General features: G+C 54.9%; 1 protein-coding gene across 1 annotated transcript in view; it reads left to right on the forward strand.

Moving 5' to 3' along the window:
- LOC124251347 (carcinoembryonic antigen-related cell adhesion molecule 1-like) overlaps positions 1-25993 on the forward strand; it is a 1036279-nt gene that overhangs the window by 416831 nt on the left and 593455 nt on the right. The gene's annotated exons all lie outside the window — the stretch shown is intronic.

Genomic DNA, 25993 nt, shown 5'->3' on the forward strand with positions numbered 1-25993 from the left:
AGGGTCCGCCCCCTTCGGAAGGGAAAATACCATGGCCTGAAGGCCCACCCCAGCAGGCAGCGACCCCAAATCATGTGTGTGTGTAGGGGAAGTGGGCGTAGTGGGGCAGAAGGTAAGCAGGCTGGAAGAGCTGACTCCTACAGCTGCGCCTCCAGGAGGTGTTTGCAACAGCTGCCGCAGGCCTCCTGCCACCTCCACTGGGGCAAACACATCTGGAACGGGGCAAGTGGGTCTGGGAGAAGGTGGGCCCAGAACAACAAAATCACCACCAAAACACTGGCTAGAAGGTTTGTGGGGGCTTTCTCAGCGCCAGCCCTGCACCTTGTGCATGACAGGCATCATCTCTTGAGGCGATCACTATTTGCCCCATTTTACAGATGAAAAGACTGAGGACCAAAGAGGTAAGATGGCCTTCTCAAGAGCCCAGAGCCGAAAAGCGTTGAAGCCAAAAAGCGCAGCAGGAAGAGGCGTTCGCGGTGGGTGTTCCGCTCGGCTTGGGGTGTGGGATCCAGCCGCGCACCTGTCCCCAGGTGAGGCGTCCAGGGCCACCACTGAGCGGAAGCGGTGCCCGCGGGCAATGCCAGTGTGGGCGGGGGGCGGGGCCTTGGTCGGGAGCGGCAGGCGACAAACGCAGGCGCCCGAGGCGGCCCCCGCGGAGAGGAGCATCGAGTCCCCTGGCTGCCCGCTGGCCCTTTGCGCTGCGGCGCTCCCGGCCCAGCGGTTCTCTCCGCACCCGCCAGAGGGCGGCAGCGCCCAGCCAGTGGGTCGGAGGGCGGGGCTGGCTGCGGAGGAGGGAGCCCCTCCCTCCGCTCCCCTCCCCGCCCCCCCACCCCCATCCCCGCCCCCGCGCGCACACCTGCGAGGGTCACACAAAGGCGCGGGACTCCCGGCGCACGGCCTCGCAGACAAAGGCTCCGCTGAGCCCGCGACCCTCTTCCTCCTCCCGGCGCCCGGGTCCGAGGCTGCCGGCCGCCTGGCGCCTCCAAACAGCCTGCCTGCCCGCCCCAGGCCTCACAGAACTCGCTGCGCTCCACGCTGGGGGACCCCCCAAACCACACGCGCGCACACGGACGCCTGGACTCACCCACCCACACACCACATACACTCAAGTATTTCTACACACGGACCCCAGCACTTCACACACACGTGTGCACAAGCAGACGGGAACACTCCTCTATGTGCACAGGTCCCAATACCAACCCTCCCGACCCTCCATTGGTCATTCCTGTACAGACACCCCCTCAGCTCCCTCAAGTGGACCCAACAGCACAAGGGCACATCTACACGTGTGCCCAGGCACGCCTCCTGACCATGTGTGCCCATACTCACACCCATGCACACTCACGCAGGATATAACACACAGGCAGACCTTCGTTAGTGCCCTTCCGTCTGCACACAGGCCCTGTGCACCCAGACACGCCCAGGCAGGCAGGCCCACTGGACGACGGGAATGACCAGCGGTCCTTACATCTGCACACAGAGGGGGCAGTTCCCAGCTATCTACACACCATAACATCCCATATTGTAAGGACTGAATCTCACTGAGGAGATCCAGAGACCATGCAGCATCAACCAGGCTCCAGCTCGGACCTGCTGCCTCCTGGTCCACACCTCTCTCTCTCTCTCTTTCTCAGATGCAGCGTTTCTATACATGAGGGTCTTCCGGACAGCAGTCTGGTGGCAGTGGGGTGCTAGAGCCTTGTCTTGAAGCTGCATTTGCCCAGGAAGTTCTGTTTTGATTTAGGATTTATGTTTGGGGGGGGCTTGGAAATGAGGGTAATAAGGATATTATGGGGGGTCGAAACCCCACCAAGTCACCCCCATGCTCCACCCTGGACATAGTTAACGTCATCCGTGTCAGGAATGTGCTGTTGGACATGACCAGGTGTCAGCCCCTTATGGGGAGCAAGGAGAGAAGCACCACCCATTTCTGGAGCTGCCCTCCCGGGTCTGCAGCTGAGGGCGGGGGAGCTGGGGAAAGCCTTACACGCTCCCCCATGGGATGAAACCACCCTGCCCCTCTCACCTCCCATGATGGCTCGGCTATTTTTGTCTGAGGCAGACCAGAACTGAGCCCCTGAGCCAGAGTCACAGAATCTTGAAGAAGAATGGGCCTGAGACTTCCGTCTGCCAGAGAGAGGACAGAAGGGCAGAGTTTGGGATGCACTCCTGGGTAGAGCCTGGCGGCCAGGCATGGGGAGGCCCAGGCAGGGGAGATGGTGGCCTCTGGGCCAGAGAAGAGGCCTCAAGCCATGTTGAGCAAAGCATGCAGGGCATAGGAGCTGGGGAGCAGCGGGGGCCACTTGGGGTGCAGGGAGCCTGGGAGGGAGGCAGTGCAGGGGAGGCCAGACTGGGCTCAGAGCTGAGCGGTAATTAAAGGAGACGTAGGGGGCTCCCCAGGGCCAGCGGGGCTGGTAACTGACACGCGGGCCCCATTGCTCCGCTCATATTTCTCACCGGATCGATACGTTTGACTCCCGACAAGACAATAATCGCTTGTACGCGGCCAGCGAGTCGATCAAATACATTATTAGAGCGAGGTCCCCCGGGGGCCCGGTGGGGAATGGTGGGGGGGAGCAGCCAGCCCACCGGGGACAGCAGAGCGGAATTCTTCACCCCTCAGGGCCCCCAGCCATGGCCTCTTCCTCTCGGCCGCCCCTAGGGACCTTCTCTGTGGCTCGGTTCCCCAGCTTCTTTCTGGACACCTGCTGTCTCTGGTGACCTCTCTACTCAGCCCCCGGCCGTGTCCCCACTCTGTGTGGGGACCCAAGGGGTCTTTCCCCAGAAGTGCTGCCTTGCCTTGTAGGGCTGTAGGATGTGGGAGCTCAGAGAGGCCCCTCAGACCCCCAGCTTGGCAGGAGACAGGGAGACCAGGTTGCCGGCCGCACTATGAGTCGACAGCTGGGCCAGGAGATGAACTCCGGCCTAAGATTCATTGATTCTAACCTCCCTCTGCATCTCAGCACATCCCCCTTCAGCAGAGCCCAGGTCAGGCAGCCTCTGGGGGGTCGAGGAAGGCTGGCTTAGGGACCCGAATATATAGAAAAACAGGATGGGGGTGGCAGACAGAGACACAGACAAAGGGATGTCTAGCTGGTTCTGCTACAGGGCCATGCGATCCTCCAGCAAGCCTCTAATACTCTCGAATCAAACCCAGCCTGGCCCACCTGGGCACTGCTTGCGTACCTCTTGCTCACCTTCCTGGCTTCTGGGCTCTAGCCTTCATTTCCTGTTTACACACCTGCTTCACCCTCAGCCTGGCCTTCAGAATTGCTTCTCCAGTGGCCCTAAGTCAAGGTCAAGCTGTAACTGTCCCATATTCTGCTTAGCAGCACCCAGCAATGAGGCACTTAAAATATTTCTTCTTCTCCATCATCATCATCATCAATAGCAGCATCACTGTCTATTCTGTGCTATTTGAACTAACACATTATTTGTATTCCTCACAACAATCTGAGGAGGTAAGGTCTGTTATCATCCCTGTTTTACTGATGAATTGGAGCTCAGAGAGGTGAAGTCACTTGCCCCAAGTGACACAGCATGTGAGTGGTGGAGTCAGGATTCAAACCCAGACCTGTCCTCTTTACAGTTTGCTCTTTCTCTACTCTACCATGGGCCTTCTTAGAGCTTCGAAATGCTCCCCGTCTTCCAGTGGACAGCAGGAAAAGCCACTCCCTGCCCACTCAGGAATACCGGAATCTCCTCCCAGCCCACAGCCCACCTCCCACAGCCCTTAAGAGTCTGTTCTTGATATTCGGCAAAGCACTGGACTCCTTCTGACCCATCAGGCTGAAGGTGGTCAACCTTTCCTCATTTCCTTCAATTCAAACCTTTTCTGCGTGTCCCTTAGTGTCAAGCCCTGGGCCTGAGGCTGAGGACCCAGAGATGAGCTGGATCTGAAACCTGCCCTCAAGGAGCTCACAATCCAAGAGGAAGACTGGAGTTGCTGAAAATACCCTGATATTCCATCAATGAGTCAGTAAGCATCCGATAAACGCAGTTATGTGCCAGGCCATTGCTGAGCTCAAAGAAAACAGTGGTTAAAAGTAAAATAGTCAATTATACTTCTGTAAAGCTGAAATTGTTTAAAAAGCAAAACAAACAAAGATGTTCTTTCTCCCCCCATAGAGCTTACCGTCTTTGGAGGGAAATACTTAAAAAAAAAAAATCCATTGAATTAATAGGTAATTCCAAGTTGGGAAAAGAGCTTTCAACAATAGGAAGAGGATGATACCTGATGTCAGCTGGAGGGAGGCCTGGTGCTGAAGACTTGTGAGGAAATGGCACTCACACAGCAATTCGACCATTCGCAAGCAAAGAATGTGGGGAAGAGTATAGCAGGCAGTGGGAACAGAGAAGGTGGTGGCCTCGAGGCAACAAGCACATGGCAATTCCCGGAGCAGAAAGGAGGCGCGGATGGCTGGCACAGAGTGAAGAAGGAGGATGTGAGAGACGAGGTGGAGAGACCAGGGCCAGAGCACATGGCCTCACGGGCCAGGGTAAGCATTTTGGATTTTACTGCAAGTATAGTGGGACACCACTATAATAATAAGTAGGGGAGTGATGTGGTTCTGTGAACATTTTCGTGGACAATTCTGGCTGCTGTAGAAGGCTAGTCTGAAGGGCCGGAATGTGAGGGAGGTCAGCTGTGAGGAAATGGGGGGTGTCCACATGAGACATGAAGATGGCTGGGACTAGGGTGGTGGCAATGGGGGAGGAGAGGAGCAAGTGTCCCCAGAAGCAATTTTGAAGGTAGACCCAACAGGATTGGTTATTGGCTGAAGATGGGGTGTGGGGGAGAGGGAGGAGTCAAGGATGAGGCCCCCTGAATGCGGAAGTGCCTTCCCTGCCATAGAAAGATTAGGGGAACAGGGAGGGCTCTAGCTGGATGAGAACGATCCTGGCAGGCGCCACACGTGCCTTGCGGTTGGATTTGATGTTGTAGGTGGGAGGTTGGGCAGGGAGATTCTGGGTAAAGAAGATCCATTGGGGAATGCTGTGAGGACAGGCTGGTAGGTGGAATCTGGAGGAGGGATGACCAGAGTGGAGGCTGAGACAATGGTCCATACAACAGGGGAGCAAGGGCCATCAGGATGCAGATGAGGGTACAAGTTCAAGTGAGAGTCTGCAGGATTTCAGTGGGCCTCGAAGTGGGTGGCTGGGCAGGGTGGCTGAGTGGACGCAGAGGCCATCACCGATGGACAGTCGGGAGGAAAGCAGATTAAGGGAACATGCTTGGGTCAGTGCCAGCGGAAGATCAGGAAGAGGCATCTCAGAAGCAGCAAAGTCTATGGGCCAGGAAGCCAGCAGATGCTTAATAAATTTACATTGACACAAACACTCCTTATTGCACCCCCCCAACACCAATTTCCCAGGAGTTCACCTCAAGTAAGAAGAAAACTAGAAGCACTGTGATTCAGCTCAAAGAAGATAAAAGTCAGGAGACTGACCAGGTTCCATGCTGAAACTGACTAGCTGGTGACCTAGGCCAGCCCCCTGTGCTCTCTGGGTCTCAATTTCCCCATCTGTAAGTGGGAAGGGGGCTGGCGGGGCACTCTAAGACTTCTTCCAGCTCGAACATTCTGTGGCTTGAAAGAAATAAGAACAGGCAAGATGTATTGATGGGCCAACTAGCTGTCGGACCAATACGGATAGAGAGAGAATGTACTGCAGGCTTACACTAGGGAGGGCCCGGCTAAGTATACTCAGGGTTCCACTGAGTCCTCAGCTTTTATTAAGGACTTTTATTATCCTCATTTTAAAGACGAGAAAACTGAGGCCCATGGTCACACAGTTAGGCCAGGTGGACCTGGAGTCTCTCTGACCCCACAGCCTATGCCTAAACTGCTTGCTGAGCTCACCACTCCTCATCTTGGCTTGCACGTGTCTCTCTCAGACTGTAGGTCCTGCAAGAACAAGGTCCTTGATGTCATCACCACATACCCACCAGGGTCTCCAAAGAAGCAGGTGCCTGGCCCTGGGCCTTCCCCTGATGAGGCTCTGCCCCCAGCCCAGCAGCCCCTACCCATCACCACGCTGCAAGGTCTACTCCAGCCCAGACCTCCCACCCACCCAGCAGTGACCAGGCACAAGGCCACCGCCACTCCCCACATCACAGGGAGCTGTCCAAAGGCTGAAATGCAAGGCTCCTTGTCCTCAGTCCAGAAGCCCTGCTGCCTCCAGAACAAGCCCAATCAATCCCCTCACCACAGCCTCCAGGGCCCTGCAGGACCTTAACTCTCTCCACGAGAGCACCACATGCCAGCCCAGTGGAGGAAGCCAAGTCTGTCCCCACCTTGGGGCCTTTGACCTTGCGGACCTCTCCTCTAGAAGGCTGTTGCTCGTCTCTTCCCATTCCTCTCATCCTTCAGGACTCAGCTCAAAGGACACCTCCTCTGAGAAGCCCGCCCTTAGTCATTCTCCACTCCATCACCCAGCTGTATTTTCCTGACAGTGCTCTCCGGAACTCCATTACTGTCGACTCGTTTGACTGTCTGTTTCCCACTCTGAAGGGTAAGCTCTCTGAAAGCAGGTGTCCTTTTCTGTCGTGTTCACTGTGGCATTCCCAACACTTAAAACAGTGCCTGACACACAGCAGGTGCTTAAGCCCTATTTTCTGAATGATAGATTCCTCCAGGCTCCAAAGAATGAAGTCCAAGGCTGGCTGTTCAAGCTCAGGTGGGTAGGGGCCCCTGCCAACCTCTTTCTCCATTTTGCGCTCAGAGCTCACCTTCTTCCTCTGTTAAACAACTGGGGTTCTCCTACATGCCTGTCCTTCATGCTTCCTTTGTCTGCCACACAAATTCTACCCACCTCTACAGCCTCTGCTCAGATCTCCCCTGTCTAGAAGCCTTCTCAGACTCCACTGGACGCCCGATTAATAGTAACGACCTCACTCTTGCACAGCTCCAGGCCGCATCCCGGGCTTTAGCACCAGTCCTCCTGCGTTGTAATTACTTCTCAGTGAGTCTGCCCCCACGGGGTGGGTTTGATTCAATCTTGTGGAGTCGGAGTCCAGCACTGGGCTGCAGATAGCCAGGGCTCCAAGAACATTTGTGAATGAGGCACCTGCCCCCGCAGACTATAATTATCTCTACAGGTGTATATCGTGTATATAAGACTGGTTTGGGAGTCAGACATATGAAAGTTTGAAAACTGGTTCCTCCATTCAGTTGCTGTGTGACCCTGGGGAAGTGACTTTGCATCCATGAACCTCAGGTTCCTCATCTGTGAAATGGGGGCAGTAACATGAGCTGACAGGAACTTCATTAACTTTAAATATAATACTTGCCACTATGGATAAGGAACTCAAAAGTTCACAAAGCATTCATCACCCAAGGTTTGAAATAGAAAACTCAGAAACAACCTAGATGCCACCAATTCAGCACAGTGGCTAAGGATATTGTAGTATATTTGTACTCAGTACGTGGCCAAGAAAGAGAATGAGACAGACCTATGGATTTGGACTTGGAACATTCTCTAAGACTGCTGAGTGAAAAGGCAAATTGCAGAATGGTTTATACCACTTAATGTCATTTATGTAAAACACATACAAAAAACATTATTCATTTTCTATGAGTGCGAAAGTAATGACAAATGCAGAGAAAAAGATCTGGAAGGTAACTAGTTAACTAATGACAACTACCTTTGGTGAGGGGTCCAGGACTGGGAAAGCAGAAGGGACTCGAAGGGGATTTTAGCCTTTCTCTTATGGTTTTAGTTTTTATAATGAGATTATATTCATTTTTTAATTAAAATTAGAATTTATTAAGTGATACAGAGGTGGCTAACACAAAGAGAAGCAAAGAAATGACTATCCCCAAAGTGAGGACAGTGGTTACCTCCAGCAGGAGGGAGAGAGGGGTATGTTCGGGGAGGACACACAGGGGTGGGGGCCCCCGGGCATGGGCAGCCTCTTTTGTTCCAACCTAAGTGGTGGCTGCACAGATGTTCACTCTATAAAGATTGGTTAAACTGCACACTTATGACTTGTCCACACGACTGTGCTTCCTGTGGGCAGGGGCCAATTCGTACGCATCCCAGTATCATCTGCTCCCCACCCACCCCCAATTCCTGCCCAGAAGCAGACCTTAACAGAAATCTGTGTTCGGTAGGGTGCGCCCCACGGCTGCAAGTGTTCCAAGGGCCCGCGGCCGCTGTCCAGGGTACTAACGGCCCAAGCCTGGGAGGCCTCAGGGGAGGCTGGCCTAATAAGCCAGCTTCAAGACTCCTTATCCTAACCAGCCAGCCCTCCAGCCTGCCGTGTCACCGGCCCCTGCCCGCCTCTAATACATCACCTCCCATCACCCCCACCCCTCGCTCTCTTCCTCAGGCCGGCTTTTGTTCCTGCGGCCCAAGCCCAGCTCCAACGTGCCTCAGGACCTCTGCTCTTGCTCTCCCCCTGCCTGGTGCCATCTCTCCTCATTGTCCCCGTGGCGCATCCCCTCACTTATTCCAGGATTCCACTCACACGCCTTCTCCACAGAGGAGTCTTTTTGATCATCGCACCTCACGTAGCCTTTCCTCTCCTCATCACTCTCCATCCTTGACCAGGCTGCATTTTCTTCCTGCACTTCCCACTGTCCAACATTCAAGTTTCCGTTATGTGCTTGTTGATCATCTGTCTCCCCCCACTGGAATATTCATGCTGTGGGGGGACAGGGAGCAGGTCTGTCCTGTTTGGTTTTACTCTCCTTTTTAAAGAGGCCTCAGGTATTACCGTTAAGTGAAATAAACCAGACAGAGAAAGACAAACACCATATGATTTCACTCATCTGTGGAAGATAAACAAACACATGGATAAGGAGAATAGCTCGTTGGTTACCAGAGGGGAACTGGGTTGGGGGGAGGGTGAAAGGGGTAAAGGGGCACATATGTATGATGACGGATAAAAGCTAGACTATCGGTGGTGACCATGATGCAGTCTATACGGAAACTGATATATAATAATGTACACCTGAAATTACACAATGTTATAAGCCAGTATGACCTCAATAAAATAATTGAAAAAAATTTTTAAAAGGGGTCTCAGGTGCACAAAATTGTGTTAATCATAATCCTTGGTTTACAGCATACACTCATCCTTGGGCTGGGCAGAGCCCTCTTTCATGATTTATTTGCTTATTTATTTTATTTATTTTTAACAATGTATGCATGTGAACCCGCCACTCAACATTCAGATTAGAGCTGTGACAATGGTCACACTGACACATCTGACTTGTTCACACTGTGTCCCCACTGCCTGCAACTGGTTAGAGGAGGCACTCGGTATCCATTTGCTGAAGAGGCTGAGGGACAGTGACCTCTGCACCATGCAAAAGGGAGCCAATGGGAGCCTCCCCGGCCTCACAGGAGGTGGATGGGGGTGGAGAAGAAATCAGAGGCCAGCCCCCTGCTAAGCTCCCCTGTCCTCCCTACTGCTCCCACCCCCTGCTCGGCGTGGCCCAAAGCCTCTTCAATACAACTCAGCTCTCCACCTCCCCCGAGGGCCCACTGTGCCAGACCCTGTGCCAAGAGCAGGGGACACAGGGTGCATCAGCCTTGGCCAAGCCCTTGAGAAGTCCTCAAACCTCCACGGCCCCGGCCCCTGACCATCTGCTATTATCATAAGTAATAAGAGCAGCTACCGGGCGCCTGCTCTGTGCAGGTCTGTGCTCCGTGCTCGCCTTGCATCATCTCTTGGCATCTTCCCAACGATCCAATAAAGCAGGTGCTAGTATCAGCCCCCCTTTTTCTGAGGAGTACCTCGAGGTAGGTCAGAGCGGGCAGGTGGATTCCAGAGCCGGACTCTCCTCACCACCAGGCACGCTGCCTGTGTTACATTGATCATATGCACATCTCCCCTCAGAAGACTATGAAGTCCTGTGCCTCCTGCATCTCTGCAAAAGCAACTGAGGATGGTGGCAAGGTGTCAACTTTGGAGCCATGTAGGTGGTTAGGTCTCAGCCACAGGGGAAGAGTGAGGCATGGAGGGGCTGTCACTTGGCCTAGGTATCACACTCATGAAGGGCTTCATTAAACACGATGTGCATTTTTGACTTTACGGTTGGGCGCCTCTGCCAGACCACACCACCTGTGAGACGCTACAAATTTTGGTTTAATAAATCCTGAAATGACCTTGTAAATATCAGTTAATTTGGCATTATGTTGTTGTTGCTAAGAGCACAAGTCTGTAACTCCATTTTGGCATTCCTTCATTCTTAGCATACTGGGAGGCCCAGGAATTAGAAATGCCCTGAGCCTCTCTCAGCTTCTATGGAGCCTGCTGAGTCCTTGCTGTGTGACTTCAAGCAAGCCACTCGACCTCTCTGTGCCTCTTCCAGAACTATGTTGTCTCTGAGCAGCATCTGCAGAGGACCCTGCCTGCAGGAGATGCTCCACAAACATTTATTCAGAGGAGTTTAGCTTGATGGAAGCAGGTGGGCCGAGATCACATGAGACATAGTCCCCGCCATCATGGAAGCAAACTCTGAGCTCTAGACACTTGAAGGAAAGTGAGGGATCAAGGGAGATGGGTAGATTTTGGGTGTGACAACCATTTACTGAGATAAGCACAAGCTCCTGGTGGAGCTCGGGCCAGGGGATCATGAGTTCTGCTTTGGACGATTAAAGGAGGAGCCCTGAACCTACTGGTTAGAAACACTCTCCGTGCACTTTCTTACTGAATCTTCTCAAAACTCTACAAAAGAATCATTGTCAACATGCCCATTCTACAGATGAAGAAACTGAAGCTCAGCAAGGTTGAATCATTTGCCTGGAGTCACACAGACAGAGCCAGGATTAGCATCCAGGCTTCAAAGTCCACGTTGCCATCCACGGTGCACTCTCTCTCTCCCCCGGACCCTCGCGCACCTCTTCCCCTTGGCTCGGCAGGAAACACTGGACATGGACCTGGGTTTGCCGTCTGAGACGTCCACCTGTCTCCCACCCCTGGCCAAATTATGGCCTCCTGTCAATATGAGCCATCTGCTAAGAGCTTTCCCATGGGTCCCCTGCCTTGAGTCCTGGCAATGCTGGGATGCACCCTGAACGCTGTCCCCGGCCTGGTTCATTCTCCAGGCTCATACAGCCAGGCCAGCTGTGAGGGGAGCCAACACCTTTGGACCCACTCGCCTCCTGTGCGCCTCACTCAGAGCTCACCTCCGTGGAGTCTCTGAAGGTCAGTCCTCTCACTTGCTCCACGCAGGACCTGTGCCTGGCAATGAACATCTCCTCAGTGCCGAAAACACCAGGCACTTTGAGGTTACCATGGAGAGCACCAAGTCGGTGGCCCCCAGTCCTCTTCCTCCCAGAGGCTTCCCCAGACTCCTGGAGAAAAAGCAGCCCCTGTCCTGGTGAGAGGAAAAGCTCAGGTGCGTGCAGGGTCAGACCCTCACTCTGCCTGACCAGCCATGTGACCTTGGATCAGCAGCTCCACTTCTCTGAGCCTGGATATCAGTACCAATTCCAAAAGGGCTCTCCGATTCCTCCCCTCCTCAGTCACCACCTGGCTGACTTCAGGCGCCTCCTCCCTGCAGGTCTTCCTGCCCCCATGCCAAAGCCTGATAGTCGCCTCTCCCCCTGGCGGCCTGAGAGGATCTTTCTAAAACTAATCAGGCTGTGTTGCTTCCTTGCTTAAGACTCTTCAGGGGCTTCCCTGCGTTTGGGAATAAAACCCAAACCTCTTAACCCAGCCTACAGAATCCTGTGTGACCTGGCCCCGGCCCACATCTCCCATCTCTTCCCCCATCACTCTCCCCTTCACCTACACTGCTCCAAGCCACGCTGCCTCCTCTCTGTTCCTCAAACCAAGCTCTCTCCAACCCCAGGCCCTTTGCATGTGCCACTCCCTCTGCCTGGAACACTCTTTGTCTGGTTAAACCCCACTCATCTTTCAAGGTTCAGCTTAATTGTCTTGCCCTCTCTCTGTGGGCTCCCTATCACAATTTCAGGGGTGGAGGGTTATCTGATTTTGCATTGAACTGGTATTTACACTTAAAGATCTGCAGCCCCTCTAGTTTGTCACTTGATGAAAGTTGACTGTGCCAGTGTTCTTCAGGGCTCTATCTCCAGGGCCCAACACACAGCAGGTGCTCAGATATGTGGAATGCATCTGTTAAATGGATCCTTTATGGGGATAAGCACCTGAAGCAGAGGACTGGAGTCTTCTGAGCCTCAGTTTCCACTTCTGTAAAATCAAGATAACAATTCCTCCTTACAGCGTAGTGGCGAGGATCCAGACAATGAATATTGACAGTGCTTTGGGAAAAACGCCCTTCAGATGTAAAAGCTTGAAAGAGGTGGAACCCAGAGGATGAGCAAGAGTCAGAGAAGAGAAGAACAAGAGAGAAGGACATAATCATTTGTCAAGTAACCGTATCTGCCAGACACCTTACATTTCCTCGTTCACTGTCTCCTGGGATGGTGGCTATGACCCAGAGGGGGAAACTGAGGCTCAGAGAGAAGACACCACCTGCCCACAGTGTCACAGTGAGTCCATGGAAGAGCCAGGATTTGAACCCCTCACACCGAGGCAGCCACATTTCCCACGCACCTCCAACAGAACTTGACCCCTAGCAGTGGGTTCTTGACAAACATTTATGGGTTGGACCAATGAAGAGGACCAACCAGAGTCACTTGGGTCTGAATGGCAGTCCTAGCTCTGCTACTCACTGGTTGGTGACCTTGGGTAAGCCACTTCCCCTCCCTGAGCCTCAGTGTCCCCACCTGCAAAGTGCAACTAAGGATCATGCCTACCATCTAGGTGGTCGGGGGACTCACCAAGAGCCTGCAGGTCGAGTGCTTAGCACGCAGTAAGCAGTCTATGAGCAGCTGTTAGGATTGTTACTCTTCTATGCAAGGGAACAGCATGAGCAAAGGCATGGGGCAGGTTTTGGAGATGATGAGAGGCCAGTGGAGAGAGAATCAATCAGAGAGGACCTCTCAAGGGAGTGGCCTCTCAAGCCAGACCGAAATGGACTCCCAAGTCTGCATCCAGTTGTCAAGGCGGGAGGTGGGAAGCTGGTGAGGGGTCCCCTGATCTTCTGCCCCTCTACACCCTCTGCCCCCAAACCCCTCAGCTCCTTCCAGGTTTCTTCGACCAGAGTCCTGTACACCTCAATCTCCTACCACCCTTGTCTCCACCCCAGGCCCAGCCAGCCCCAACTCAGACGGGCCTCTCGCTCTTGCCCTGGCCTCGCCTCTGGCCCAGGGGATCTTTCTCTCTTCTGTTAGGAAGGCCTTTTACTAATTGGAAAACTATTTTCTGAAGGTAGTACAAATAATTCATAAGGGTAAAAAGTAAGAAATGTTTTAGGCACAAGCAAGCACATGACATGTGGGTAGGTACGTGTGTATACACACCACCTTTTTAACACAAGCTGCTTCTTCCCGCGTGCCAGAGGGCTCTGACACGGAGCTCCTTAGCCCCCTTAGCAAACCAGGTGCTGTGAGGCTGAGGGAGGAGATGAGTCCTGCACTCACGCAGGAATTGTGACCAGACAGGTCACTGAGTCCTAGGTGAAGAGTGGCGGCTTGGAAAGGAAACCTGGGGACATCCTGGAATCCTCCTCCTCCCAGTGCCTCCCAACTTCCCATGGATTCAACCCAGAGAAGTCTGAACCCCTCTGTTCTTCCCCCACAACTACCTGCCCTGCCCCCAGCCCTGCTCCATCCCAGGACACCTCTTTCTCTTTCTCCTTCTCCTCCAGCCAGTCCCATCGCACAGGTTCTTCCTCACTTCCTCACTTGCTTGCTTGTTCCACAGATGTCTCTTGGACCCCATCCACGTGGCAAACACTGAGCTAGGGACAAGTGACGTAGCCCCTGTCCTCCAGAGCTGACAATGGAGGTGGGACCTGGGCTCCTGAATCCATACCCTACACTACTCCCAACAGCATGACACTGATCAGGTCCCTCCTCTGTCCAGACAGAGAAGAAAAGTCTCAGAATCCCAGGCTTTCTCCGGCTTCACCTTTCCAAGCTACCAGGAGAAACTGCGAGGGCAGGACGCAGCCTTAAGGTGTCATCATAGGGGCACCTGGATGGGGGGTGACCATGCTCCCCAGAAGGAGGATCCTGCCCTCACTCCCTCCCCAGGAGCCTGAGAGAACTCTGGACCTTCAAGGCATGGGTGTGCCACAGGAGGGGCCATAAACGCCATCTAAGCAGTTCACTTTTCAAGGGAAAACCGAGCTTCAGGGCAGGCAAGTGACTTGAGCAAACCCACACAGCACATCTGTGACAGACAGACAGGACTCAATCTCTGGTTCTCCAGTTCCCTCTCTGCAGGTATAGACGTGTTTTAACTCCTCCAGACACTGACGCCCCCAAGAGAAAGAGAGAAGAGGGGCTTGAAACGTTTTCCCTGCGCTTTCTGGTGACATTCCTGGGACCTGGGCCTCTGTGTGCTTTCACGGCTGTGGGAAGGGGGATAAACCAAGAGAGACATGGACTGAGACACGGATGTGGGACAGGAGGGGTAGGAACGGTTGAGGGGAAAGCATGTCACAGGGCAGAGAAAGGAGGTACGGAGAAAGAATAACTGGGGCCTATGCAGGTGGAACAGAGAAGGGTGTGGGGGATCTTAAATCCCTGGAGGGAGAGGCAGCAATAAAGGGAGAGTCGGAGTCACACAGAGAGAGACAGAGACAGAGGGGGAAAGCAGAGAGAGAGACAAAGAGAAGGAGAGAACAGAAAGGGGGAGGAGGAATGATTCGGGTGGGGCCACCAGGGCCTTCTATCAACCGCTCCCCCGACATCCTCTCACAGGCCCTCACACCAGCAGTCCTGTGGAGTGTGTGGTGTTGTCCTCAGCCCCGGGAGACTGTTCCGGCGTGGCTGAGAGGGTACACAGGAGGGGTGTCCAAACCCAGCCTACCTCTTCCTCACCCCAGCTGCCTCCCTGAGACAGAGACTAGGGCCCAAGTTCAGTGTGGACGGGGCAGAGCAGGCTCTGGAGGACTGCAACGGTCTGGGCTGGGCCAGGGGGCTGGGCCTGCCTCCCCACCTGTTCTTGTCCCCTGCTGTCCGCGCTGCGGCGGCGTCTGCTCTCCTGACTTCTACCCACGCCTCCCTCAACCTGTGGCCATCATCTCCCTGCCTGCCCATCCTGAAACCTTCCTGTCCATCCCTGCACCCCGTCAGACCACTCATCCAGAGCCCACCTTTCTACACCCCTGCAGGTTTGGGGCTAGGGAGGGGGACCCAGCGTCCTAGCTGGGGAGGGGGCTTGGTGGATTATTGAAGAGGTACAGGACTGCGGCTGACATGGATGAAGAGGAAGAGGAGGGGGTCTTGGTGATGGACGATGCTGAATCTGCTATGGGGGGTGGCGGGGAGGGGGTGGAGGAGGGCTGGGGGAGGGGTGGTGAGGAAACGGGTTGAGGGGGGAGCAGGACCAGGCTCACATTTGGCATTCAGGGCAGCTGACAATAAAAATGCTTTATTGCCAAGAAACTGGATCGATCGGGGTTGGAGGGGGCCGGCAGGGGGGACGCGGAGGGCTCGGCGCAGAGGCCGGCGGCCGGCCTCCGCAGCGACCAGGGCCTGAGCCGCCCTCCCCCCTGCACCCCCCTCCCCGCCTCCTGCCCTTTCTCTCTCCTGCAGCCACCGCTTAGTTCTTATTATATTTTTTCTTATATATTTTTTCCCCCAGCTTCTCCTGCTCCTGTTATTTTTTTTTTCTTTTAATTTTTTTTAAAACTCGCTGCACTCCCAATGCCGCAGGCTGGGTGGGGGTGGGGGTGGGGTGGGGGCGTCCGCCCACGCCAGGCCCCGACCCACAGGGTGTCCAGAGCTGCTGGCTCTGGCCTGAGACCCACTTTGCCTCCACATCCCCCAGTTCAATCAGTCTCCCCCCAGAACCTGCCCCTGATTGCCTGTCTCTCCCTGCCACTTGCCCTAAGGGCCTCCCCAACGCAGGAAATGCACCCCTCTCGTGGGCTCAGGGCCCTGGCCAGGCCTTCGTCCCCTCCCCCCTACCTGGCCCCCTGCTCACTCCCAGAGCCATTTGGCTGATGGTCAGAACTGTCCGTCAAGGGGGCTCTGAGCCTCTGGGGACCCAGATGGGAGGAGGGATGGGGAGAGGTCGAGGGTCAGGCCACGTCCCCTCAGCTCAGCTCTTTCCCCTCCCCCTTCCTAACAAAGGGAGCAGAGCCCGATGCTGGGTGGGGGGCGGCCTGGTACTTAGGGAAGCAGGGAGGAGAAGAGCTGTGCGGATGGCCATGGGCAGGAGGCGGGGGTGGGGCCTGCCTGCCCCTCCCCTGCCCTCCCCCTCGGGTCAAGGCTAAGGTGATTCCTCAACCTCTCTCAGAGGCTGGGCTGGGAGGGGAGGAGGATCTGGACAGACAAAGAACTGGAGCCCCCGGGAATTGGGGGCTGGGGGGACGCACCTGGGACCCGGGCAGTCCCCGCTGAGGGAGGGGTAGCAGGCACCCCTCTGGTCCTGGTCTCACCCTCTGGATGGCCCTGCCTCCCATCTGCAGCAATCCCTATGGATCCCACAACCATATAGATCCTTCGAGCTTGGGCAGGCAGGGTTGGGTGGGAGTAAGGGGAAACTGAGGCCCAGAGAGGGGAAACAGAGGCAGGGTTGGGATCCAGGACGGAGGCATGGCCCCAGGGTTCCCAGTGTGGCCCCAGAATCTCTCCCTTTCCTACCCAAGGAGACATGCCTCCCTTCTCCCTCCAGGTCAGGGGATCCTTAGATGGGGCAGGGTTGAGTGGTAGAAGGTTATTTGGAGAGGGAAGAGAAGCTGAGCTTTCTCCTCTCTCAGGCCAGTGGGGTCGGGGGACCAGGAGAAAGAAATTCTAAATGTGGTCTGTCTCTTGCACAGGCCTGGCACAGCCTCGAGGTGGAACTTCAAGTCACAAAGGGCAGGAAACCGACGTGGACAGGGCCCTCCTGAGCACCTGGCTATCGATGGCTGGGGAAGAGGGCATCAGAGAGGTTCTCTCTCTTGCCCACAGTCACACAGTAAAGAAGAAAGGTTCACACTCCTGTTGGTCCCCAAACTAACACTACACTGCCTCCAGGCCTTCCACCTGTCCAGCCTGACTGTGGAGGGCAGAGGGGAGCTGAGGCCGTCAACAGCTGGGAACCCCTCTCCAACCCCCCACCCTGTGCCCATGAGAGATAAAGAGCCCCCAGAGACAGAAAGAAATGGGCAAAGCTTCTGTGCTTAAATTCTTCTACCCAGGCAGCTCTCAGGAGAGGGCCGCAGCCTAGAGGAAGAGGGGGAGGACAGGGCAGGACACTTTTGGGGGGGGGGTGGGCCCTCTGGAACTTGCCCCCACAGTCTGCCAAGGAGGCCCCAGATGGGCCGAGGACTATAGGGGTCCTGCTGCCCTCCCCCAAACCTCCCCTCCCTTCTCTCCCTCTCTTTCTCGGCTGGCTATCGACCGGGGCTGTGACATGGTAGATCAATACGGCAGGGATATAAAGCCGGCTGGCTGCCTGCCTGCCTCTGCCTCTCTCTCTCCCCACTTGCCCGGCTTCCCTTTCCCGCAGCCGCACCCAGGCCCCCCACCCCCATGTACCCCTTACCCACGCCTCTGAGGGGCCAGGGCCCCCCCTCACCCTCTACGGCAGGAGAGCTTAGGGAGGCTGACAGCTTGGACAGCCAGGAGAGGGGGTGAGTATGGGAGTGGGCAGGGAACCAAATGGGGCTGGGGGTCACACTGGCAGGTAGGGGATAAATTGAGGGACAGTCCCCCCGGAAGAAAGCAGGCATCTCCTCAGGCGGGAGCAGCGCAGGGAGATGGGACCCTTTGAAGGTATGAGAGGGATGGACCTCTGGGAGGTTGGTAGGGGGCACCTGGGGTGCCAGGGAGACACTGTCCTGAGTCCATGGGGTGGGGAAGGCCTAGTGGAGTGCTGGAGTAAGCTAGGGTGAGTGGATGTCGAGAACAGTGGGGCAACCCCCAGGGAGCCTGGTACCCACCCACAGAGCTCTGGCTGCCCCATCCTTGGGTCTCTGTGGGCAGAAGCCGCCGTGGCCTCGCCCCAGGGCCTGGCCTGCACCTGTGTGGTGGGTAGGGGCTTGTGAAGCTTTAGACAGGAGGTTCCACGGGAGGGCTGTGGTGTCTGAGTTGCCATATGTGTAGGGTGTGTGCGTGTCCCCTGTGTGCCTGGGTGGCTGTGTGTCTTTGAGTCCTTACGCTCTGCTGTGGGACTCTGGGACTCTGTGTCTCTGCATGTCTCAGCTACTGAGTCAAGTCTGTGTGACCACCAGTCTGTGGGTGTGTCCCAGGGGACTTGTGGCTCTGTATGTGTGTACTTCCATGAGTGTCTCCCCCATTCTAAGTGTCCCTAAATGTCTGAATGTGTGTATACAGATCTGTCTGTCCCTCAGGGAAGTGTGGATGTGTTCCCAGGAACATCTCAGGGACCCCCGTCCCCAGGTGATGTGGTGGCTGCATGTTTTGAAATCTGTGTGTGTTGGTGGGTGTGATCCCCTGCCCAAGTGTGTCTGAACACAGCTGTTTTTGTGAGTGTCTGGGGACCGTGGAGCAAGTCCCCACGTGTCCGTGTGTGTGGATTCTGTGCCTGTGTCAGTGGGCGGTATAGGTGTGATTGTCTCTGTGTGTATCAGAGGCTCTTTCTTTTTACGAATGTCAGAGATCCAGTGTGCTTTTTGTGTGTCTACGTGACTCCGCCTGTCCCTATGTGCCAACGGCCGAGTGTGTCCCAACGAGTGGGTCGGAGGCTCTGGGTGTGTCCCCGTGTATGTCATGGTGACTCGGTGCACACACGATGATGTTTGGGAGGGAGGTCTCTGAGTGGGGGAGGGTTTGAGGTAGCAGAAGCTGCCAATTTGATGCTGGCTAGCCAGTTTTATTGCTATATCGTCTCCAAATCTGAATATGAGGGCCTGCCTGCCTTCTTCCCTTCCCAGACAGAGGCCCCAGACCCCTGCCAGGATGGTCCCAAGGCCCCCTCTCCCCTCCCCTTGGGCAGCCAGACCTCTGCTCCTCAGCACCCCTACTTTGGCGGACAGTCGCCACCTCAACTCCACCAAGCGACCTCCGTCCCTCCCAACCCCCCCAGTGCCACCCGCTCCCCCCCGCCCTCCCCCACCACAAGTCCAGTCCAACCCAGACAAAAGCAATTACTCCTGAGGTAGGATGTGAGTGTGGGTGTTAGAAACAGAAAAAAAAGGGGGGAAGGGAGGGGGAGCGCGAGAGACACACAGAGGCAGGGATGAACAGCCAGAGACCTGGAGAGACAAGGGCGAGAAAGAGACCCACAGAGGGTGTGAGAGACAGAAGATGAAACAGACCAGAAGAGACACAGACACAGGAGGCAAAGGCAGAGAAAAAGCGCAGAGGAAGGGCAAACAGGAGGCTCCGATGGAGAGACACAGAAACAGAGACCAGAGAGACAGAAAGAGATACAGAGAGAGCGAGAACACAACAGAGCTGAAAACCCAGTGATGGAGCCGCACAGAGACGGCACAGATAAAGAGAGAATGGGGGCCAGAGACAGGGAGAGCTAGAAAACACAGAGAGAGTGAAAGCGAGGGAGAGAGAGGGACAGAGAGGGAGAGAGAGGGAGAATAGGAGCGATCCACAGAAAGAAACAGAAAGGCTGAGTGAGAGAACGAGATGAGGCCAACAGCCAGAGAGATAAAAGAGAGACAGGGAGAGGAGACAGAGAAAGTGAGACAGCTGGTGAGAGGGACCTTGAGAGACATGCGGAGAGAGGTGGAGGGAACTTGATAATGCAGGAGAGACTGAGACAGCAAAGCTCCAGAGGGGCTGAAGGGAGACTCGGTCCAGAGCCACCTCTCTCTCTCTCTCTCTTTCACACACAACACAGACCTTTCTCCCAACCCTCAAGGCCAGAAGCCAGCGGTGCCCACACCCTTCCCACGGTCCTCTGGGCCCCTGTGAGCAGAGGCAGGGGACAGGATGGATGGACAGGGATGGTCTGGGGCAGCTGCAGGGAGGGACGGAGTGGACTGGGCTCATGATCACAAGAGCAAGTGGGAGCAGTACATCCCTCCTCCCACACTCCCTGTCACCCTCCTCTTCCACTCACAGAGACACACACACCAGGGGCCTTGGCCAAGATCCTTATACTCTGCCCAGCACAGCAGCCTGGGGAGGCGCAGGGCTCCCAGACACCAGGCGTGGGGCACGTCCTTCCCACCCCAAAGTCATACCCACCTTCCTCAGCTGCCCTCAACCCATCCTTCTTGTTGCCCCCTCCCCCCAAGCCTGGTGGTCTTCATCTCTCACTAGCATGCTCTCATGCCCTCACGCTCCCGCACTCGCTCTCTTTTTCTCTCTGCTTCTTCCTAACTGTCTCGGAGTTACTCTGCTTTCCCGGCTGACTTTTTGCTCTCTCCATGTCTCTTTGTCTACTCTTCTCAGTTGCTCCTTCTCTCCAGGCATTTTTCTGTCATGAGGTGCTCTCTGAAACTCCCCAAGTCTCTCTCACGCTCTACTCCTCTCTAGCATATTTCTTGATTCCCTCTTCTCAGATGACCCCTCTGGCCCTCCTGTCCACACGTGCCCCAAGAGGGTGAGGGCACATGGTGGTGCATGGGCCTCAGAAGCTGTCCTGGAGTGGCCGGGGCAGGGGTGGGGGCACCTCCTTTCTTGTGTTTCCCTCAAGGGCCTTTTCTCCTTCTCTCTTCCTTGCCTCCCTCTCCCCACCCCCACCAGATCCACATCTCCGTGTGGCTCTCTCTGGAGACAGAAAGCTAGACATGGACCCATGTATACTCTACACGCGAGACGGGAAACAGGTCCAGGCTCAGATGAAAAGGAGGTAACGGGGGTGGAATGGAGAGGCCAAGACATGGATGAAGACGGAGCAAAGGAAAAAAGAAGAGGACGACAGGGTGGAGCCCCAGGGTGAGGAAGAAGAGAGGAAGGAAACCAGAAGCAGAGACCTGCAGGGCAACATGAATTGGACAATGCTGGGGTGGGGGTGTTCATCATGACTTCCAACAAACGCTGTTAAAACCATCTAGGGTCAGGCTCTGTGGCCTGCCCTCTGCCCACCAGCCCTCACCATGCCCGCTATTTGGAGTCAGGGCCAAGTGCCTGCCCTCGGGCCCTGGGGCTCCATGCTGGCCAGAACAGTGGACACTTCGGCCTTCATTTGCTCTGGGACTGTCAGGGATGCCAGTGACCCGCCGATCCCTGGAGCTGCTGAGAGATGCAAGCCACTTTGACCTCCTCCACATCTGTAACACCCCACCCCGCGGCTGTCAGACACTCCCAGTTCTGGGTGGGTGACAGCTGTCTCCACCCACAGGGCAACAGCAAAGGCAGCCAAAAAGATTTAGCAATCTCTTGCTACCTCCCAGCACCCCACAACGGCAAACAGCCCCTCGCATCCTGACTCCACAGAGGTGAGGACTGCCGCTGCCTGCAGCAGCACAGCCCTGCCCACAGCCTCATGCAGCTTCACGCGGCCACGCCCAACGAATCACCCTTTGGGGCCCGCTGGCCCCGCACCCAACGAGCCACCCCTACACTGAATCTCCACCCAGCCCACTCCACCACCCTCAAGCCACATCTGTCACAGCACACACTGTGTTTGTGTAGCCAAAGCCCCCGCCCCAGGCGCAATCAGAAGGGTGGCTAACTGGCCCAGGGGATCAGGGAAAAATCCCTGACCCAACCTACTGGCTTCTTAGTTCATGTCTGCAGAACACCTGAGCTGCTACGCAGCCCTCCGTCTCTGATCCTGGAGCGTCCCACCACTCTCCCCCGCGGGAGGAGTGCCCACCTTTCAGTTCAATGTCCCTCCTCCTTATGCAGCCCGGGGTTCTCTCTAACTCACCTCACGAGACCGAGCAATGGAAGCCTTTCCCCCATGGCTAAGTTCATGCTTCTGAGGAATTCCAGACCCCCCTTGGAGTATGTAGGTGCCGTGGACATGCCCTGGTGCCTGTGTCTGAATCACTTGTGTGACCTGAGGGCCTGGTCCACACTGAAGGCAATTGAGTTTTTATGGAAGGACAGAAGGGAGGGAGAGACAAGGTGGGGACACAGCTCTGCTTCTGCCCAGCACTGGGAGGGCCTCAGATGCCCAGTGGACAGTAGCTGGCCATGGGAACTCTGAGGCCTGGCCAGCATCCACGGTCCCCAATAATGACCCACCCATCCGAACCATAACTTAGTCCTTGGCTTCTTCTAACCCTTCAGGACCTCCTTTTCTACCACTTCCTCCCAAAGACTGCCTGCGACCCCCCCCAGTGGGTTGATCACACTCTCTCCTGACTCAGCACCTTGCAGAACCACCAATTCAGGTTAGTTGTGTTCGCGTCTGTCTCCCCAACAGCCTGGGGGCTCCTCAGGCCACACAGGTCTGCCTCCCCTCTGCATCACCAGACTGAGGCACAAGGCCCGGCATGCAAGAACCCCCAGGAAATGTTAGCTGAAGGAATAAACGATGGCTATGGGTTCGTGTGTCTGCGTGCTCACTTATTTATTCACTCAACAAATATTCCCTGAGCATTTACACTGTGCCAGGGACTGGGTGTAGACGTGCTGGACAAATAGGGAATTCCCCCCCACCATGAAGCTCTATGATAACGATTGTGATCAGATATGGTAACAGTGTTCAGGGAGGAAGAACGGAGTGGGGGGCAACCCACCCCAGGGAGATCGGGGAGCCTTAGATGGAGATTTGAGGGAGGTGGAGGAATGAACTCAACCAAAAGTGGAAAGAAGGCCCTAGAACAGTGGGAGGAAAGCTGGAGGAAGGGCCAGAGGGAGTGAAGGAGAGGGAGCCACGCGGGCACCAGAGGCTGACCCAGCACCTCCAGGCCTGGAGGGGTCTCGCTCATCCCGGGGCTCCAGGCATTGCAGAGGCCTCAAGACACGTTCGGGGAGTCCCTCACCTTCCAAGTGTAGCTCTAAAGGAGAGACAGTGGTGAGTGGGGGCGACGTCTGTTGTAACTGTTGTTTGTGAACAAAATTATACGCCTAAGAGAGTGTGGCCTTCTTCAAATGTGTCTCCCTGGGAGGTTGGACTTTTCCTTGAACCACTCAGATATTTTGGCAACAGCCTTCAAGGCCAGTTTACAGACTCCATCAGCAAAACATCTCTCTGATGTGTAATTGTCTCTGGTTTCTATCAAAACACCAACAAGCAACCCCAGCATTATCCATTATTAGTATTATCATTGCTAAATTTATCAGACTTGACTCCAAATTAGACTTCAGGTGTTTCCCCCACAATCAAATTCACTCCCAAACCGCAAAGATTGGTCACCCCAAGGAGATTCCAAAACCTGAGCTGGGTTTTGGTGAAGTGCAAGAATGAGAGATTGAACTTCAGGCCGACCTGCACTCAAATTCTGACTCTACCACTTAAGGTTACCACGGTAACCTTAGGCCAGGTGCCTCCCTCTCTGTGCCTCAGTTTCCTTCTCTTCTAACAGGTGACTAACATCCACTTCACACGGTTGCAGTGAGTGCCCAGAACAGGCCCTGGCATATAAGTGGCCCCTACTAAATATCAGTTTCCTCATTAGGATATAACAGCTCTCGGGTATGTGTTACTAAATCTATCACACGTGTCCATAAAATCGTGGCTACTTAACAAATATCTATTTGAACACAAACAACTGTAATCATAGACGTGATTGCAACTTCCACCAACTCTGAAACATAGTTCCTTTTAAACGCCTCTGTTACTTTAGCCCAACTTTCGGGTATTCCTCAAAGCCAGCCTCTAGCCTCCAAAGAAATTCTGCAGCCTGGAAGCTCCTTGACCCTCTTTTCAACGTCAAGAGCATCAGAGGACGCGAGGGTTCCAGGAAAGCTACCACTCTGGTTCCCTGGAGAAAGAACGCATCCTGTAGTTCAGACACCTACCCTCCTTACTGGCTAAAACAGGGTCCACAGATGAGCTTAGGGGGTCTGTGAACATCCTGAGGTTGGAGCACAATTAGGTAGATGTAGGGATGTGTTTTCCTGGGAGAAAGTCTATACTAAACGTTGTAAAACTAGAAATCTATGGGCCAAAGGTTGCCTGAAACATGTGGTTTGGACCACAAGGGGATTTTTGAAATTTTGCGTTAGTTGCCAATGTTTAAAAATCGGGAAATTTCACATAAAAGTCTGGACTCCTGGCTTCTCTTGAAAAATCGGAAAATTGACAAGTAGGGGCTACATCTCTGCAGTGAGACAGTCAGTGGAGCTGAAAAGCAGCACCCCCTCCCCAATGTATTTTCCAGTCCACCACGGTCCCTACAACACCAGATTGCAAACCCTGGGCTACAGCTTTCATCTGCTTCTGAAAGTGAGTCTGTGACCCCTGGTGCAGCAAGCAGGCCTGGGGAGGAGGCCGAGGAGAGGAACCAAAGGCCTCCCCGGGGTCCCGAGGGCTGCGGGTTAAGCTGCTCTGGTTGGAATAGGGATGGCAGCATGGGGGGGGTCTATCCAGAGGCCTGTCCCCCATCACTGCATGCTCCCTGCGGAGCCTCACCAAGCCAGCGGAGCGAGCACTGGAGCAGACGCCCAGATCCCCCGCTTCTTGCAGAGCTGAGCAGCTGGAGAACTCCCGCTTCTGTTCAGGAGTCTCAGTGGGCTCCGGGAATGGGCCTCACAAATCCTCACTCGCTCAGGGGAGCTTCCAGCTGTATTTCGAGCTCCCAGGTCCCGAGGCTACATGCTTTCACGGAGTAGCTGCTTTCACCCTCACGTCCTGTGTAGTGGGCACTCTTATTACCCTCGTTTGACAGATAGGGAAACTGAGGCTCACCCAGCTGGCACGGGGCAGAGCTGGTGCCATCCGGCTCTGGAGCTGGAATCTGAACTGCCTCACTAGACTTCCATTCTCAGGACAGCGCTTAAGGTGGGTTCTGGTGTTATTCCCTTTTATAGATGAGGAAACAGAGGCTCTGATGGTTCCAAGTCACTCAAGGTTAAGAAGGGACAGAAAAGAGACTTAGACACAGGCGTGCCTGACCCCAAGCTGGTTTGAGCTACCACGTTATCCCCATCTCTTTCCTACTGAGCCCAAACACTCATCAGCAGAAACCACCACAGTCACCTCCACCCAGAACCAGAACTTTCTGGTTTGGCCAGAAAGCCACAGGATGCACAGAGGATGAAAACACAAATCGCAAGGGCAGAGGCAGAATGAGGAAGGGCAGTCTCCCGGGTGGGGCCAGGGAAGAGGAAGAGAAAGCAGGAGCATTGAGAGGAAACAGGACCTGGAGCACAGCCACAAGCAAAGCTCTGGGCCGTGTCCCTTACCTCTTGGGCAGACGCAGCGAAGCTAATACATTCAGGCCACCAACCCGGTCCAGTCGAGAACCTGGAGAGAGAGGAAAGGGGAGTCAGCTTCCTGAGGAATTCGAGAAAGGTCTCCACCTCATGCAGGATGAGGCACAGCTGGAGGAAAGGGACCTGCTCCTGTCACATCAGCAGGAGTCCCAAGTTGGTGAATGGGGAGCCAGGTCCTGCTGGCCACTTGCAGCCTTCAGCAGTCATTTCCAGGCTCTGAGCCTCAGTGTTCCCATCTCATAAATGGGCATGCTGGTGGCTACCCTGTTTTTCCCATCAGACTGGAAGCTCCTTAAACAGCAGGGACTTGTCTCCCGGCTTTAGCCTTTGGCAGAGGGCCTGGCAAGCATGGGATGCTCAATAAGTACATGCCAGATGATTGAGTGAATGGATGGATGGATGGAGGAATTAATTAATTAACAAACTATCTCAAAGGACTGCTGAGAGGATCAAATGAGAAAGAAATTTGAAAGGATTACTCATTATTAGGTGCTGTAGGGAGATGAAAATAAGAGTCATGGTGGTATTTCTGATGAATATTTGTTCACTCATTTGGCTAATCAGCAGATACTAAGGCTCGTCTGAGCTGATCTCTGGACGAAGGGTAGGGGGTGCAGAGATGGACCAGACAAGTTCTCTGCCCTGCCTACCAGGGGGCTCACAGGCAGCTTGGGGAGACTGGATAAAGAGCTGATGCCAACACTTGGGGACAGGCAGAGGATGCTGCGAAATCCCAGGGGAGGTCAGGGAAGACCTA

This window comes from Equus quagga, chromosome 13 (assembly GCF_021613505.1).
Source record: "Equus quagga isolate Etosha38 chromosome 13, UCLA_HA_Equagga_1.0, whole genome shotgun sequence".
In the NCBI taxonomy this organism is placed as follows: domain Eukaryota; kingdom Metazoa; phylum Chordata; class Mammalia; order Perissodactyla; family Equidae; genus Equus; species Equus quagga.